At 44.0% G+C, this 19,230-nt stretch overlaps 1 protein-coding gene across 2 annotated transcripts in view; it reads right to left on the bottom strand.

Annotated features, from left to right (window-relative positions):
- Positions 1–17,158, bottom strand: part of LOC8052780 (leucine-rich repeat, immunoglobulin-like domain and transmembrane domain-containing protein 3) — a 298,248-nt gene extending 281,090 nt beyond the window's left edge. The window contains exon 1 of one of the 2 annotated variants that reach the window (XM_042289824.1): positions 16,846–17,158. The gene's annotated coding sequence lies outside the window, so the exon portion shown is untranslated. The remainder of the gene's footprint in view (positions 1–16,845) is intronic. The other variant, XM_042289825.1, reaches the window with a different exon arrangement.
- Positions 17,159–19,230: the final 2,072 nt, after the last annotated feature.

Raw genomic sequence — 19,230 nt, forward strand, 5'->3', positions numbered from 1 at the left:
AAGGTGACAGAACTGCACTGTACCGTCGTTGAACATCCGCTGCAGCCTCAAACGGACTTCAGTTTCACACTGTCGAGTTCAGAAAAAAAAAAAAAAAAAAAAAAAAAAAAACTCCCACTAGTACATCACATCGCGCCGATAAGAACGGTCGTCTCTTCGCATCACCTGCCCCAGCCTGCCCCAATACAGCAATGACCGAATCTAACATAGTAGTCGTCACGATTTGTCGTCGCCACGAATGAAAGATATAAAGCAAAATATTCCTAAAAAATCGCGACCACCAAAAAAGTTACGGAGGACACAACAAGGCGCAACTTTCAACTGAATTTTATTGAAAACGTGTTCCGGTATATAGTCTCAACTATCGTCACAATGACAACAAATGACAAAAGTAAACGGAAAACACCATCACAGAGCACAACTCGGAAACAACAGTATCTCGTTCTCGGGAAACGAATGAAAGATATAAAGTAAAGTATATAAAAAAAAAAATGCGATCACCAAAAAAGTTACAGTTATGGAACGATACAGTTTTCTGAAGCCAAGATTCTACTCGCGAGATAAGGAAAATTCACTGAAGATCGTCTCAAAACTCAGAAAACGAAAGAAATTGAATTTTCGCTGTTTTATTACTTAAAAGCGCCGCAATCGAATGCAAACGGCAGAGGTGTCGACAATCAGCTGATCGCCGAGATCCTCTACTGCCACTATTCAACGCGCTGATCAGATTGAAGGATACGCGCTGCAAATGTAAATAAACAAGGTGGTAAATAAAAATACGTTACAGCTATGCGAAAATTAGTAAGTACATGCGAATAAGCTCGTTGACAGAAGAACCAACGGGAATACAGACGTGAGCCCCACAGCTCCGTACGTTTCTCGGTTAGGGCTAACACGCCCTGAAAGTGGGGAGCCAACTTGAAAACAGGGGTCGGTAAACACTTCACGCGACAATATTTTGCATCCTTGTCACAATCGAAAGTCATTTGGTCGAGACTTTCACGCTGATGTAGCCTAAAACACTTTACACAACCAATTTCGTCCACCGCGTCGACCGCGACAAACCAGCCGCCATGTTTTTAATCCAGGATTAAGAAACAACCAGAAGCAAAGCGCCCAATGTTGGGCGCTTAAGTTAAGCGTAGTTTAGTGCTAGGTTTAGCGATAAGCGAGTTTGGTGCAACCGAACGAAACCGAAACTAAGCTTAAGTTCCCGGCTAAGCTCCGCTTTGCGCTAAGCGACGTTGGTGCAACCGGCCCTTACAATCTTATACAAATATGTCAGTTAACGAATTGTTCTCCTGTTGTGCAACGAGTCTAACTTCACGAGTTCACAAATCCCCTCATAAGTATAGAAATAATTCGGTTGAAAATAACGATCAAACAAAACACGAACAAACCTACGTTGAACGCTCTCAATTAAACCTGAATTTGCACTCCAATAGAGTTACAGACAACTGAGGCATATTCAACACGACTACGCACCAGTGAAGAAAACAAACGCAAAATACGAAGTGGTTTAGAAAAATCGCGTGTGACTGATGTAATGGCTCCCAGCTCTCTAAAGGAAGCATTCGTAATTGTGGTCACGTGATGGTTGAAATTAATTGCAGGATCCTCGCGACGTGCCCGATGATGTTACAATAAGCACAAATATTTATGCAATCAATTTTCATGCATTCGTATTCAACTAATATTGGCTCCTCGCAATTATTGCAGGTCAGAATAGTAGAGACTCAGAATACAACAAAAGTATAATGTTTTTTCAGTGTCATTTTAACGAGGAACCTTTACGTCCTTGTTTTTACTGCTACACTTACTATATTTACCAGGCAGTTTAAACAACTTCAAAATACTTTAGCGCTTGAGTTCTCGTTGTTTGTCGTTATCTTAGAAAATGAGAATTGGGTGTGGCTTTTTTTATTATTCTGAGGATAATACAGGCCGGCTTGCTGGAAGCAGCGTCTCAGCCACAGTGTAAGATCTGTCCTCACCTCTTCAGGTGAGGACAGCGCGCTCCTCGCGACGCGCCCGATAAAGTTCGCTCTTCACTCCCTCTCTTTCTCTCTCTCACTATGGTTTCAAGCGGCGCCGGCAGGTGACTCGTCGACCCATGGGCACGTAGAAGACGGCTCGTGCCGCCTCATGCTCCACACGCGCAGAGCTCCAGCGAGGTTGTCGCACGTGCAGAAAAACCACGGTGTACCGGGGTGTCATGGCAACGAGATAATTTTTTTCGCTCTCACACAGTTTCGCCGTTTGACCGCCGGCGACACTGTTAGCCGCGGGCACGGTGGCAGCGGAATGATGCAGCCTTTCGGATGCCCGTCGAACGAACACTATCTGATTCCTCGCGCCGCGCGTTCAGCCCCGCCTTGTCCTCACCTAGAGAGTGTATCTTACACCGTGGTCTCAGCTGAGACTGGGTGGAAGAAAGCACTGCCAGAGCCAGCGCACGAGCTTAGAAAAACTCAAACCGCGTCCTTATTAAGATGCTCGCGTGCCCCAGCCTTTGCAGCGCTTCCTTTCACCCAGTCTCTGTTGAGATGCTGTTCTAGCAAGCCGGCCATGGTGCCATTCATTATTCAAAAGTGAAATTCGCCATTACTTCTGCATGTTTTCTATTGAACCTTCTCCATGAACCCATATACCTTGGCTATCACTCGGCGGCCCGTTGCACGTAAAAAAAGAGACCAAATAAACAACTTTTCATACATATTCTCAGTTAGACTACGGTACTAAAATGAAGCTTAATTTGCTTCGATACCTAACGTCGCATACTTAGGATAAGGTATCATTGATGTCGACTAAGCCCTTTAAAAGGGTCAAAGAAAAGAAATTTTAGCGCCTATTTCTTTCTGTAGACGTGGTCTCTTTTAGGACAACAGTTCCCAAACGTCAGTCTTTCTTCCGTAGACCTAAAAAAACGGGATTTTAAAACGAATAAAACGATTTCCCAGTATCATCTGGTAGTTTGGGGGGGGGGGGGGGGAAGTCGAGCTTCGTTGGGATATCTGACGTTACGGACCAGTTACTAGCAGCGCCACGGCTCGGAAGTGTCCGATGGGGGTACCAGGGAACGAGCTGCGCTTGATACACCTCTTAGTTCCAGTACACCACACCTCGCGTAGTCCCACTTGGCGGGATTGTAACGCGTTGACGGTAAAGCTGGCGCCACCAAGTGACGACCGTCGTAGTTACGGTACCCTTGCCCGTGTGTGGGTCGGTGACTTTACGAGCCTGTCGTCACGGGCAAATATCCCGAGAAGCATCATGCAGCTTCAAAGGCCGATTTTGAAGCGCTCGCCTGAATCCGCCGTTGGAACGAAAAATAGCCATCTGATGAAAATACAAGCGTGTATTATCACCTATGAATACTATGGATCATATTTCCCCCGTTTCAATTTGTCTCGGGGGGTCTTTTTAAGTTTCGATTCCGTACCCCTTTAAAGAGATACTGCAACAAAATTCTAGCGCCTATTTTATTGTCTAAATATAGACCACGCTTTTGCGACACCACCGAAACGCCAAACTTTGGTTGGAAAAGACACCAATACATTATTTAAATGAAATAAATGTAATGTCGTTACGTCACTCTGAACCATAAAGTTATTATAATGTGCTCTAGAGGTTCAACCGGCGCCAGTGTCTATGCGAATTCCTGAAGGCAAATCGAAACCGACAGCAACCAGGCTGCCTTTGTGGTGCTCCTGTGCATTCCTATGGAAAAGCGCGCGTGCATCTTCTCTTTTCGCCGGAAAATAACATAGATAACTGTAGTTATTTGGATCGCACCGAATAATATGCACCTTTATTAACATTGTAAAGGTGTAATTGCTTTAGTTACAACATTTTTATTTACCACTGAACGATGTTAAACTTCGCTATATTTTACGCCCAAACCTGTGTTCCGCGGCAGCTATGTAGAACCGAGCGACGATTCGAACTAAAATAAGATTAGAAAGGAATCTAGACAGTGTTCAAAGTTCGTCGGAATTCCGGTAGTGATTTTATAATGCTAATATACCGGTCCTGCACTATGTGAAAAACCCGATGGTACATGTTTACGAGCGGTTAAAAATATTCAAAAAGTAAAGCATAAAGCAGCTTGGCTATGAAAGGTGTGTAATTTTACTATTTCCCATGTTGGATAGCTTTTATCGAGCAGCTGTTCTCCGGTTTCTGGCTATTTTCAAAACTTTCAAGTGTGCGGGTGACGTTTTCAACGCAGGACAAGAATCTTTGTACATATTCATGAGCAGAAAATAAAGCAGCACTTATTTATTGCAAATCGAACTATATTACGTGGCATTCAATTTATATTTTTTTTGACCGTCTGCATGCAGGCGTAGTTCTTGCTGTCTCTTTTAGTTTTCCACGCATCCTTCGTTCGTTTGGCACGTATGGCACGTATATCCCCCATGCTGGGAAGCGCCGACGCCGTGTTCGCGCTAACTGTGTCCGAAAGTGCACATGCATATATATAGGAAGCCGTTTTAATTTTGTTTTTGATGCCGGAAATTTGAAATAAATGCTCCGTGACTGACCATTTATTTGTTCCACGTAACTGAGAAATATTCCAAGGTGTCTAGTACGTACGAATTATTCGGGATATTTGCTCTTATAATTGAGTGCAGAGACAAAATTCACTCGCGTTTCCCCATCGAAATGCTTTACAGGAAGTCAATTTCCGACTGGTTGCTGTCTGCTTCAATTCGCCAAAGCGCACTAGCGACACTTGAACCTCTATCGTACATTATTATAACTCTATGCTATGAGCTTAAAAGCAGCGCCACTCCGCGGAGGTATCGCGGAAGCTGCGTGCGCGCGAGTCCTGTCGAACCCGATTTCCGTTCCTTTCCGCCCAATTCAACCCATGCGTGGAGCGGAGAGGTGCAACTACAACGCCCAGGTTTGTAACGGGTTGACGACACGAAGTGGCGGCGCTCATAACCATGCCAGCCTTTTAGCAGTTATGCCCGTGCTGGGCAAGTTGACGTCGCGTCTCCTGTGATACTTCGCGTTCCCCGATGGCTTATCTTCGGGCGCTCGCTGGAATCGTTTTTTTTTTTTTTTTTTTTTGGAACGAAGAATACAGCCATCCATTTAAGACACGAGCCTGCGATTGTCACTGGCAAATACAATCTAAGAAATGGCTGCGGGTCTACTTACCCGCAAAACAATCCAAGAGCCAATCTCTGCGATCTACGGAATCAGCTCCACAAATAATACATCAGTTTAGACCTACAAATGAAGTGTGCACTGTGGCATTACGCAATGCAAAGCGTCATGCTTGCATTGCGTAATCCCACAGCGTAGTCTTACTTTTGAGGTCTATAGAGATGTTCCGCCTTTTCATTTGCTTAGCTGATCTTGTAGATCACAGTGATTGGCTCTTTGAGTGCTTTTGCGAGGAAGTACACGCGTAGGCATTTCTTAGAGTGTAGAGTTGATCACGTATAACTTATTTCCGAACACGAGAGGCATATTTTATGTTTCAAATAAGCCTGGGCATGCCAGTATTAACAGTACATAGCTGCAGTGTTGATTATCCGAGGCCGCAATATTTTGACTATGCACTTTGAGCCTCCACTGGGCACGAGTGCTTCGTCAGCGTTCGGCGCGTACTCCAGACCAAATCTATTTGACACGAAGGTTGCGTCAGAGCTCGGCGCCAACTCGGGTTCGATCACACCTCCTCGTCTGATGGACTTCTAAAAAATGTTCATTTAGGAACCAATGGGCAACAAAAAGTGATGAGTCATTTCACTCTGCAAAGGTGATGGACCTGCGAAGCTCTTCAGCACACGACCCAGAATTTTGAACAAAGGTGCGAACTATCGCCGCCCCGAGGAGCCGGAAAAAACTAGACACGCACGACGGGACAGCAACCCCGGGAAAGGGGAAGGAAGGGAAACTAGGCACGCAAGCGTTTGGAACGACGACAAAAGGAGATCGGTGCGAGCGTAGGCATGGCCGACGCGGGTCGCACAGCGGCAAATCTTTGAGAAACCTTTGTTATCCACCTGAGAGTCTACTTGATCTTGAAAATTTTGCCTATTGATAGCTAATCCACTGAAAATACGTATCCAACTCATGAGACATATAACGAGAACGGCAAAGAGGGGCTTCGGTTGTCGCCTCTAGCGTGAGCCTTTTACCTTCGACATCGCTTCGGCGTCTTGTGCACCACGAGCGTGCAGCCAAAGCACGATGGAAGGCATATGAAGACACATCAAAAGATACTCTCTGCGGTTCCCTCTCTGTCAGGGACAATGGTGCAGCCATGCGCCCCCCCATACTGCAATTCGCAAACTCCTCGTTGGTATTGCGTCTCGCACCGTGTTCCAATCAGTGTGCCCCTTAAGGCCTTTACAGAAGTTGCAATTACAAAAGTTCCCACCGCTTGAAAAGGAGCGCAAAATCGTCGCAACTTAACTACATCCTCGACATCCGATCGCGATTCGCCCACACCGTGTGCGTCCAGATTGGCGAGTTAGGCTGTAAACGCTAAAACGATCATTCCCAACAAACACACACACAAATAAATAGAAATAGATGAGGCAATTATCGTCCCCAAACACGAAATGATCTCATTTGCGCTAATCGTCATTAAGATAAAAGACGGGGCCGGAGCTCGATGTTTCGACAATTTAATTTCTTGGTCTCCCAAGAGTGACAAGAAAAAAGAAAAAAGAAAGCTTGCTAATCGAAATTTTTTTTCCTTAGCGTTGATTTAAGAAAAGCAATACCTCCTCCTGTCTACTCAATTTCGGACGGACCAAACAGGTCAAAAAGAAAAGTCCAATTAAACTTAAGCTTCTCCGCTGCTGCCGCGGCTACTTCACCGAGTATGCCCCGAACTCAACTGCACGGGTAGTGGGACAAGAAAAGATGATAGTAAAAAAAAAAATAGATAAATAAATAAATAAAAAAAACATTATCGCTTCTACTAGACGTTACAGATTCCATCAAAAATATTAACAAAAAAAACACACACATAAACTAACCCATATCCCCTTTGAGCTGTTGGCGCAACATCAGTGCAAGCAGCTGGGTGCCCTTTACGCTGAAGTGAACGGTCGCTTTAAGAAAAAAAAAAATAAACAAGATGCATAAAAAATGTAGGGGCACCGCAAGAAGGGACTACAGAATTTATTTTATATATTGTTGCTATTATACTTGCCCCCGACCCCTCATCAACCTTTCTTTTTTTTTTTTTTGTTATTTCTTCGAACACTTTCATATCAGCGACATGTCAGCGCCAACGGTGGAAAAGTAAAGAGGGTGGCATTTTCCCCCTCCGAACCCCCGAGAATAGAGTGAATAGACATCCGGGAAGTGTGAGAGAAAAGAGGGGGAGGGGGTCATCAGCAGACAAACTCGCAGACGGACAGAAACGCGAGGAGGGTGCGGTCAACTTCGGGGGGAGGCTCGCTGGTTCTCAGCTGCAGTTCACCACACTCTCCTCGTCCCAGCAAGATATAGACCTTTCCAGCGGCAGTCTCGAACGAAGCGATTTACAGCGGACGTCCCTGGTTTTGAGAGGGTACGTCAGTGTTGCCCGACTGCGCTGAGCTGTGGGTTTTCTAGTCAGTGGGTTGTGGCAGCCTGTGCAGGCGCACTTCCGGGCGCTGGTGGAAGCTAAATTGCCGCGTTCTATTTTTTATTTTGTGTTCTATGGCGAATAGAATTTCTTGGGTTTTTTAAGAATGCATTGTACTATTTTTTGGGAACAAAAACGAAGACATGAAAGCTGTTTTGCTGAGACCGTGCGCGACAGAACAAATGCAACTGGACAATTTGTTTCATTTTATGTTGATTTTTTTTACGGCACCTTACGCTCAGCTGTGTCAATTTACAAAGGTCTTAGCCGTAGAAAATATTTGACCACACAGGATATCCGAACTGCATAAATATTCCCCGCCCACAACATGAAATTCAACGAGTATCATCAATCGAACAACGTATAGATATATTGTAAGTACCCCACAATGCCGCGCTATCCGAACAGGACTTGAGAAAGGTCTCGAATAACACAGCATGTCCAATATACAGTGCCGACGATCGCCGATAGTCACTTCACGACAATCGGACGGAATTCAGTGTGTTTTGGGCAACATCTAGAAGAGAGCTGCTTTTTCGCGCAGCTTCAAAGCAAATGAACGAACGTGTCTATTCCGTCGCCACAACCCGGACCCGACCCTATCAGCTAATTTTCGGGAAGACCCGGAACACAGCCTGGAAGGCTTTTTGGAGATTATCTCGACGGAAATAATCCTCCAAGCACGTCGAACTGCCTGCGTCGCGGGCTGCTTGACGTTCGCTCTCTTCGTTCGTTTCCTGCGAAGGCCGAGAAGGCTACGAGCCCTGGTATTCCCTGGTTCTCACAGTGGAAGATAACACACAAAGGGTAAGCATCCTAAACAGGCGTATAAAATAAAAACTTCCAAGAAAAGCCGGCGAACTCCGAATGCAAAATGCAGGCAGGGAGTCATGCTGACCGGGTTTCCACAGCTCAGGCGGGTGCCAGAAATTTCTGGCTGATAGGGGTCGCTCGATTCGCAAAATGGCGGCGGCCAGAGCGCTCTTTTTGGAAAGGTCTATAGTTCTGCTGCAAGTATCTGTTCGTGTCTGCGTGCCTTTGTTTTCTGGTTTTGTTGGTATGTTTTGGGGTATCCTTCCGCTTAGGGGTAACCTCTCTGCTTGTACGGCAGAGCAGAGGCTGGAGGCAGAAAGAAGACATTACCGAACACTCGTTTGGCTTAATCGGGAGTCTGGGCGTGTCTGTTTGAGTGTGCTCAGACGCTCGTGGAATTCAATTGCCCACTGCATGCATTGCAAAAAAATGCGCGTGTATGCCTGTGCATGCGCGTGTGTGTGCGTGAGGGTCTGCGTGCGTGCGTGTGAATATGTATGTCTGCGTGCGCATGTGATTGTGTGTTCGTGCGTACATGTACGTAAATTCGCGTATGTGAGTTGCCTAGTTATGTTCCCGGTTTCTCCGTCGCCTTCAATTGTAGCCAGGTACTCTGAGACACCCATGATTAGTTATCATAATTAGAGAGGTTGGAGAGTGATCTTGGTTTCGAGAGGAAATAAAAATATAAAAGTAGGTTTGTTCCGTAAATACAGAGCAAAGAAAAGCCGCTAAGGAGTATGTCAAGTACATATAACAACGAAAAAACAAAACAAATTGGAAGAAAAACATCTCTGATGCTATAGGAGAGTGGGCGGGGCGGGCCTTGTTCATCTCATTATCACAACAGCCAATTAGTTCGCAGATCACCCAATGGGAGCAATAAAGAAGAAATGGCCAAACAATGAACATCGGCATAATTAGGTCATTATGTTGAGAATGGGACTCTTGCGATTGAACTAAACTCAGTACATGTAGGGGTACGTCTGAGTTAATGTTGCGTTCAGTGGCATGAGTATACAGCGTTATTAGAGAGTTTTAGTATTGCGTATAGGAGCAAACGCAAACCCTGTGCGTTTACGTTCGCATTGCGTGCTCCACGCTGCGCATGCGCGAAATCGCCGTGCGCCAAACTAAAAGCGCGATTCGGGCGCCGCGCACGCGCAATACGCAACTCTAATGCAATCGCACAGTGTTTGCGTTCGCTCGTATACGCAAAGCTAAAACTCACCAATAGTTCAATATTAGGTTGGGCGTTATTTCTCCCGCATGAGTGTAGTTCTCCTCACACCGAGACGCAATGCGACTTCTTCAAGTTTTGTCTCGTCAGCACCAAATAAACAGCAGTTTAAAGAGTAACACACGCGTTTGTGTTTTTCTCCTTTTTCGAACTATCCGCTTTGAGGCCCTGTTTTTTGGTGTAGGGACTGCGAGTGTCTTCGGCATTTGCATTTTGCCAACGTGGTTCTCCACTCTTGTGCACCAATTCAAGAACCTAGCGTTAACTAGAAGTTGACACTGAATTCAGTGACTGCCATGTATTGACAATCGGTTTCAACACGGACTCCACTGTCTTTCTCTCCCTTCCTCTTCCCAGAGAACAAAAAAAAAAAAAAGAACTCTTGCAAAGCAGTCATTTTAATTTCGAAAAGGTCCAGTCGAAGGTTTGTTCGTCCGACGGCTAACGTTTCCGGTTTGGAAGAGCCCACCGCTGCTAAGGAGGAGATTCAGATAGTCATGCCTCTTGCCGACCAGATAAAGAACCCAACCCATGGGGGCGACAGCAACATTTGTTTATTTGTGTTTCTGACGCAGAGTCAGGCGGGGCCTCGTGTGTAATCAGCGGAGCACCAGTTAGACCCGGGTCCTAGCCGCAGAATGACGCAACACTCGTGCCCCACCTGTGTCCCGCGGTCGATTGAGGAAGATGGCGTAAATAATCCATTCCATAGGACATGCGTCGGATAAACACGGAATGCTGAGAAAGAACGAGATAAACAAAGTGCCCTCTATAGTTATAGATAGGGTGTGTATTTTCCGGTTTTAACCGAAAAACACCGATAAACATCCGTCGGTGACGAAAATATAAAATCGGCTAAAACCGAAAAACACCGGTGGTTGGATATTTTTGCCCTGGTTAAAACCGAAAAACACCGGCCGTTGCTAGTTTCCGACCTAGCGCAACTCTTTCCCCGTAGAGGATCGTCAAACGTGTTATCTCGTGGATCCTGCATTCTTCCAGTGTTTATACATGGCTTGCAGGTGGCGTCAGTCCGCCCTCCTTTCTGGGGGTCAAAAGCGTCTGGTGAACGCAGTGGAAGCTAAGCTCTCATACGCCTTTCCCTTATTGTGTCTCACATGACCCCCTTTTGTGAAAAAATTAACACAGTGGAGGGTAGACTCTCACGTGCCTTTTCCTTATTGTGTCTGGCCAAGTGATGTCGGTGCAAGCCATATATTCAAAGGTTGCTGTGGTTCCTGGAAGACACTGCCAACGTCCGTGTCGCACAGGAGCGTGCGTTTTCATAATTGCGGGTTGCGAACCGCAAGGAACGTGCTGCCATGACGGCAGCACGTTCCTTGCGTGTAGATGCAAGCATGAAAGTATGCTTGCATCTACTATAATAACCAAGTGTCAGAAATAGTTGCTTCCTAGAGAAGAAGTGTATGAACTATGTGAATTAAGTTGGAACTCTCTGTCTGTGATCAATCGCTTTTTTTTTCACCGATATTCACCGATTTTAGCATCGTCGCGAGACGTTTCACCGAAATACACCGGTGTTTTGAAAATTAATAAACACCGAAAAACATCCGCCGATTTTTCTCACAAATAAACACCGGAAAGTACACACCCTAGTTATAGATCACCTCGTCAATAGTTTTTGGGGGATCCCAGGACTGATTATGCAAGGCAATGTAACATGCAATGCAACAGTCACCTAGTTGATGTGCCAATTCATGTTCTATGCTCTACTTGTCCATTTATGTGAATGCTCTATTTGTTCATTTTGCTCAATAACGTCTTGGTATTTTTATGTACTATATTTGAGGGCAGGCAAAACCGCCTTACCAATTGCGAGGCAGACTATGACAAGCACAAAGGTGATTCACAGAAAAGGACTTGCTATCGGTACTATCCTTGCGAAGGGAACTGATTTCATAACACCCGTCTGGCTACAAACGAACTCTGTGCAAGTATGATCAGAACAGCTGAATAAAATACACAATGCGTGACCGATACATTCTGTACATGCTAGACAATGTTATTATCCAAAGAAGTTCACGTGGTGCTTCCTACACGCCAGGCGCGAGCAACGTAAAAAAAACAAAAAAACTAACTTTTTTTGGGCCTAGACTAATGCACTATACACCATTGTGCGATCACTAAATACCCCACAAATATTACTGCAGCCGATACAATTAAGTTACTTTTTTTTTAAATAAACGCTGTGGAAAGCTGAGGGACACCATTATGCATCAGGATTCCCCACTAAGGCACTTACTTTGTTTTTTCTAGAGATGCAATACTTTGACTTAATGGACGCTATATTAGTGAATATAGAGACGTTTTGCAACGGAATTTCCCTGCCACAACTACTCGATTCAAACGGCTGATCTTTCCAAAACTCTCTTTCAACGCGGCCCCTTTGTAATGGCCTGCTCCCACGCGTTATACGAGAAGTTTCAATGGGTCATTTTAAAAGCCAGAGATATTTCACCCGTGCGCGTTTGCGAAAGATTCAGGGCTCATTATGGGTGTTGAATCCACATTTTGCTTCTTTGAAAGAACAAAAAGAACCTTGCCCTATTATTATCGCTGTTCTGCTGGATCGAATCTCGTTTCGCTCAATACAACCGTATCAATGGCGCCAAAGTGATACATGAAAGCATTGTCATGTCGCCGCCACCAAAACCCGAGCAATCGAACCAGAACGTAAATAAGAGGAAACGCAAGAACCCTGTACACGTTATGTTGCGACATATAAAGAATTGTTCACCGTTATAATGTAGGCTGTCAGAATGTGTATAGATTAGGTCATTATGAGACCTAATAAATCAACTTCGCCTGCAATTGTTTGCTCAGTCATACTCCGTAACCGTCACTTCTTAAACATAGTAAATATGAAATCTATGAAACAAAACCACCTCATTATTCTTGGCCCGCTGTGTATTTTTTTTTTTTTTTTGGCGATGAATATTCAAGAGCGCCCGGGCAATGTTACAGGAAGAGAACATAAAAAAAACATCAGTTGAGGACACTTGAACAAGCACATTCCTTCCTGACGGTGTACTTAAAAAGAAAACGGAATATCTCATGCTGATTAGCTATTTATATGTAAACTAGTCATATCACTAGTACGAGGTTGACCGTGTACAGCATAAACTCAAACTAGAAATTTATTTTGAAAGTAACAAACTTGCAAAATATCACACAAGATGAAATGCACGTGGGCCCGGATTCGTGGATGATGGTTACTATATACCCTCTGTGTTGGTGGGTACCTCGCGCCACCTATTTTACATCGACATTCTAATACGCGAGTCCAGGCGGATCGTGCCTTTTGTGCTACTCGTGTTGTGTTAAGCACCGCCTGAAGAAGTGCGCGGCGGGAAATTAAGAAAGAGAGAGATACAAAAAGTAAACCATCGTGGGTTGCACCCTAAAAAAAGGGTATCACCTTACACCCTTTTGTTCCATATGATGCACCCCCCCAAAACTTCAGTTCGACGTAGAGCGCCCTACAGTCGAGCAGACGGCCCCAAATTTTACGAGGGGCTTGATAACGGTGCCACATAACTTATTAAATAGCTAAAGTACGTATCAAAGACCACAGAAAGAAAACACTGAGTTTTTACACTATGGCCGAGAAAACCTGATTATTTTTTTGTAGTAAGTAACACGTACATTAGCTATTTTAATAAGTTGTAAAACACGGCTATCAAGCCTGTGGTGAAAGTTAGTACCGTCAGATCGACGTCAGTGCGCAGCACGTCGAACTGAAGTTTTGGGGTGTATTACATGGGGCAAAGGGTGTAACAATACAACCTTTTGTTTAGAGTATGGGAGTTTCACCAATTCAAAAGTTTAGACAAAGTCTCAACAGAATATGTTTACCCCTCCAAGGTACAGCTACACAATTACTTCAGACGGAAGTCAGACAATCTGCGCCTCAATCGTGTTGTTAATGAAGTAAGTAACATAGAGAGCGAAATTAAATTATCACCGTGAGAATTGTAAGTGGCTATTTCTAACATCCGTTCACAGCTTAACCTGTAGTGCCTTTGAATAGACGGCACATACTAAAACCAGAGACAGGGGGCAAAGAAAGGAAGACAAAAACTATTTGTCCATCTGTTGTCTCGGTCGCGGGTTCTACTATGTCAATTAACAACCAGCTCGCCTGCTTAATTACGTTGTGGTAAAAGAAGTAACTTTAGCTAAACATGCTCGTTTTTTAAGTTTTTTCCTATTGCTACATCTCGTTCAGTACCTGTCGGAAGATTCGCATGAATGATTACCACAAACTTACCCAGAATAGTAAAAACCACTAATTGAATTAATTCAACATGTCATAAAGGTACTTTAAAAACAAACAAAAACCCCAATGTGCGCAAAAAAATAAAATAAAAAAGGAGGGCCTTTAATAACTTTTGAAGTGTTCTTACGATGTTCAGAAATTAATTCTAGACTAACATGTGTGTTTTGGAGTGGGACCCTCGATTTAATGATACTAAATACAGCAGTTCTCGTACAATTTCACATTTACATTGATATTAATGTATATATCTCAACCATCTGTATAAAACAATTCAACCATAACTGACCTCTGTAGCAACAGCGATTCGGTATTTGCTATACTAGACACCGCCTGGATAAGCATTAAGTATTCACTGGAAAAACTTCAAACAAGTTTACGATCAGAATTTTTCGAGCATTGCAAACAAATGTGCATGAAATGTCACACTATTTGACATCACCTTGGTTTCGGCGATTACTAATTGATTCACAACTGCTAATTAATGCATCGTAGAACATTAACCTCTTGAAATATGCTGTACATGAGATAATATCCCCGATGTGATATCTTTATCAATAATATTCTCCAGTCGGTTATGAACAGTACACGTCAAGGAAATGGGATGGTAGTGAGATATGTTCTGAAGGTCACTTCATTTATGATTTTTGTGCGGGTCGGATACTTCCAAGCTTCAAATGAGCAGGTAGTTTCCAAGAGTTTATAGAAGTAACACATTTTCCTAACTCCTTTTAAGTGGTGTTTAATAAAACTTCTGGAAAGCCACTGCTTTTGATCACACTATGTATTTACTATTTAGCCAGTAAAAAAAATGCCTCGACGACAGGAATATTGTCATCACCGGGTATCTGAGCGAAGACAAGTTGAGTAAATTATTGTTTTAACTTGTATAAACATACCTAAATTGATAGGCGGGGCGTTATTAATTTTTAATTATTACTCGATTCCAGATTTATTAACAAAAATATATTTAAGCTGCAAAATATTTTAAGTGCTCTTTTTATAACTAACAAAAGACAAGCGTTATGACTTAGAGGATTGAACCTCAGTTTTAATTTGCGTACACTTCAGTAAATTTTTCACTACAAGAGGGACAGCAATTTCAGGTGGATGGATGGTCGAATGGCTTCCAAAATTTCTGAAGTAGGTTTATATTCTTCTTCGTATGTGTCAAGTCCCTAGGAAAACATAACCGTAAGCTCCATTTGTTTAATTTTTTTTAATTGACGTAAGACACATTTGTTGAGAAGCACCGAGGAAGTACAGAAATGAAGGTTTTTCATAGTTGGTTAACACAAACTTGCAGGGATACATAGTCTCAGCGCTCAGAAAGGTATTCCAAAATTATAGAGTTATGGTCGGCATTATTAAAGCCTAACACTCTACTTCGCTTCGTTAATGCTTCCCTTAGTTTTGTAAGTTGTGGGCAATATTTTTTTTTTTCATATTTGAGCTCTATGAATCCCTGTTTTTGCAACATCATAAACTACTGTCAGTTCAAAACACGCGTTAAGTAAACATTAGAACTATAATGCCAAAGCACAACAAAATCAGTTTCTTGCGTAGTTACATAAAGCGAACGCATGCAACAGCTAGGAAAGAGTTAAAACGATATCACCTGTATCCCACACTCCACCCCCTTACGAATAAAGACAACAAGATGAAAGGCTGCCATAATCAATCGCGAGCACTACGTCCAGTGTCCCTCTTTCTGAATAGTCCGCAAGCTAACCCCTAACGCGAGCAGTTGTTAAATTTTACAAGTTATTCAGTTGATTCTGGGGCAAGATAGAATTCAAGTAACCATACAGGAGTCCTTTAGTGAAAATAGAAAAACTAGGCCTGCTCAGGACTAGGGACACCTTTACGTATACTGATGCGGCATTCTCATCCAAATATTATGCACTCTAATAATGACTGCGCATTAGTTTGACGCAAGCACTCGCGGAGCCAATCACAATGTTATACGGAGGAAAACCGGTTAATACCGGGTCCAAAGAAAAAAAGAAGTGTCCGCCTCAAGAGGGAGTTTGCATGATGACACTGGCCACGACGCGAGGTTATCAGACTTGAGGTTCTGCGCCCCATCGCAAGCTTGAGGTATTTCATTTTATGCAAAATATTTTTGTCCCACTCTCGTCATTAGCTGAACATCTTTCAATGGCGGCCATGAATGGCTCTGAAAATGCTCTCCGAGAAGTACACACACGATCCTTTTCTGTAAAGTTGACAAAACGCATAAACAAGTAAGCTAAGAAATAAACTTAACGAAAGCGTGTACCAATTGCAATCACCGTGCACGCTACTACCATTCGTACATCACGCGGCCGTAGCAGTTTAATGCAGTCTAGAATGATGCAGCGAAACGAGGCCACGAAGAGAAACTCGAGAGCAAACCCGGCGAAACGTGTAGCTGTACCGCGTTGTAGCTCCTTACACTGCACCTGCAATCTGGCACGTCCGTGATATAAGTTGGTAACAACACGATGGATACTAGTCACACACATGGTGAGAAGAGCGGGTGAGTCCCTTGGGTTGTGGCGCGGTGGCAGTAGAGAGTTTTAGTCGATTGTTCGGGATGACTCCGATAACGATAGTGCCCCGCCGCCTTCGTTCATGCGTCGTACCGCTATCGGGTATTGTTGTCGGGGGTACTGGAGGAATCGCAGCGACCTACTAACACTCTCTATTAAGATACTACAACACGGGTACCACGCGTATCGGCTGCTGCTTGCCGACACGAGAACATCTCCGAGACGAGCACGAAGACTTTCACGAAGTTAATAGTGCGACACAAACGTGTCTAAGTTGGACGCGTCTTCGTACTTATGACACTTCTGTATTGCCGTTAAAATAAAAAAAAAAATAGAGAAAAAACCGAAGACTTACCGATGCGTGTGACGGTAGATTTTCTGTAGAGGTTAATCCGGGCTTCCCGAAGGGGACGCTGAACACAACCGCCACGGACGGTCGCGTCAACCGCTTTTTGCACCGTCACTCAAAAAACCACGGGGATGAAGCCGATGTCGAAGAGTGCACTCCGTTCGAGAGCGGGAAGCGGCCCGGTGACGACGGCCGAAAGCCGGCAAGCCCGGCACGTCAGAACGGGAGTCTGTGGGAGGCTCGCGTGAGACATCCGAACGCCGCGCCGTCTCGAGCGCCCACTAAAGCCTGCTTCCATTGAGGCAGGCGGAGAGCGCATGCGCGAGGAGGAAGAAGAAGAGGAGGGGGAGAAGAGAGCGCGGTGGAGAGCAGGAAAGAAGGGGGACCCCGGCGGGGGGAGGGAGTACCGCGGCGCCCTCTTTTCGAAAGTGGGCTTTTGTGCTTCGGAGAGCGTTGATCTTGGAAGTAAGGGGACGGGATGACTCGATTTGTGATTTTCCTTACCTGCCTTAGACGCGGTGTTGTGCCCGTTGCCGAAATAAAGTAACGAAATAGCGTCACTCGTTAGTTCGGTAAAAATTAACGCGTTAATGAGCTACGTTACTTTTTTACAAACGTAACGATATACCGTTGCCGTTACTTTTCAAAACTAACGAACGTTACCTTTACGTTACTTTTACGTTACTTTTGTGTTCGGGTACATATGTTTGGCAGAGATGTATGATAAGCCTCCTTAACAAGCTTCCATAAAGAGAGACATTTACCGAGTTGTTTCATAATGTTTCATATTCGCTCCATAACAAGCGTTTTGCATATTTACGTGCCATTGACCTTAACGCTGCGGTACAACATAAGGTGAAGCGGAGTATAGATCCGCAATTGAGCTTAGTTACCTAAATTTAGTTCCCCTAACGTCTCCAGTGTTTTACACAAGATTGCTATTCTAAACGTTAGATCTGGTGTTGGGACCTTTTCCCAAATACCTAATGCATTTCATCAGTTTTGGTCAAGAGTAACGAGTAACGTAATTTAATAGTCGATACCGTAAAAAAGTAACGGAAATACTTTACTCGTTAGTCATACAGAATACTAACGAGTACATTACTGCGTTAGCGACAAATGTAACGCGTTACCAGTAACGTCGTTACTAGTAACGCGTTACCTCCAACACTGCTTAGACATGAAGACTCCTGCCAACTTACAGATTCTTTTGTTTTATTTTATATATGTCGCGTGGCGGGCGGCTTACCTTATATGTTACTTTAGGTGTCACCTTAATGGTTACTTTTCTGGTTGCCTTTCTGTTTAGCCTACTGGTAACCCTGGTTACTGACTAACTTACAATCACAATCCCACTGCTCATATATCACGCAAAAGACTAGGTGCTCCCTGCAGGCATGATGAGTGAATTACCTACAGGCTTTACGGCATGTTCAGAGCATGTTACTTCTTACATATGTGTGCCTAGAACATGTCAAAATACATTTGTTTCGTATGACCACCGTGATAGGACTGCCATGCCAGGAAGAAACACGCCTCAGAACCGGTCTGAACTGATCACTATATTTTAGGCGACCTATTGGTGTGTGATCGAGGCTTGCTGATTATGCTAGTCACCGATTACGTCTTTGGTTACAGTGGTTAACTGTTACCTTACAGGTTGCCTTACTGGCAACCAGCGTAGCGGTGGTTCGTTAGCTTACTGGATGCATTGGGCACTGGTTGCCTTACTGGTTGCACTGGTTACCTGTTCTGCCGCTCGTTACTGGGTACCCTTAGTTAAAGCAGTTTTAAATAAAGGGCCCACTGCAATTACGCAAGCCAAAACGAACGAGCCTCAGCAAAGGTGATGATTTTTTTTCTTCTAGAGAATACTACATGTTTCAGAAAAAATAAAAAAAAAATTAACCACAAAAAAAAAAAGAAGTTTGTGGTAAGTAAAATATTTAGCTCATAAAACGCTTTGAAATGCAAAGAATACGATTGTGTTTAATTTATAATAACATTTAAGCCTCAAGAGACACGGGCCGGTTTTCTAGTCGAAGAGTCTGAGCTAAGACTGCCAGAGAGAACCTACAAACGTGGGGCTTGCGAGCGCTTGACTCTCGAAGTTCCCATGCCACGTGCACTCCGCTCGGTGGTCTAGCTATGGCAGTGCTTGCTTTCACACTTTATTACCTAAGACTAATTTTCTAGCACGCTGTCTATAGCCTTTACTTCGTCATGTATTTGATAAGATCAAAGAAAAACAATACTCATTCATGTCTCGTTAGCACGGGCGCGGTCAATGTGGAAACCCCGCTATCGACAACATTTTCGGGGAGAAACTGGAAAATGGCAGGCAATTTTTGTCTCGCTATTATGAACAACTCACATTAGACGGTTCTTTTC

Source organism: Ixodes scapularis, unplaced genomic scaffold, assembly GCF_016920785.2.
Source record: "Ixodes scapularis isolate PalLabHiFi unplaced genomic scaffold, ASM1692078v2 PGA_scaffold13__105_contigs__length_92229423, whole genome shotgun sequence".
Classification (NCBI taxonomy): Eukaryota; Metazoa; Arthropoda; class Arachnida; order Ixodida; family Ixodidae; genus Ixodes; species Ixodes scapularis.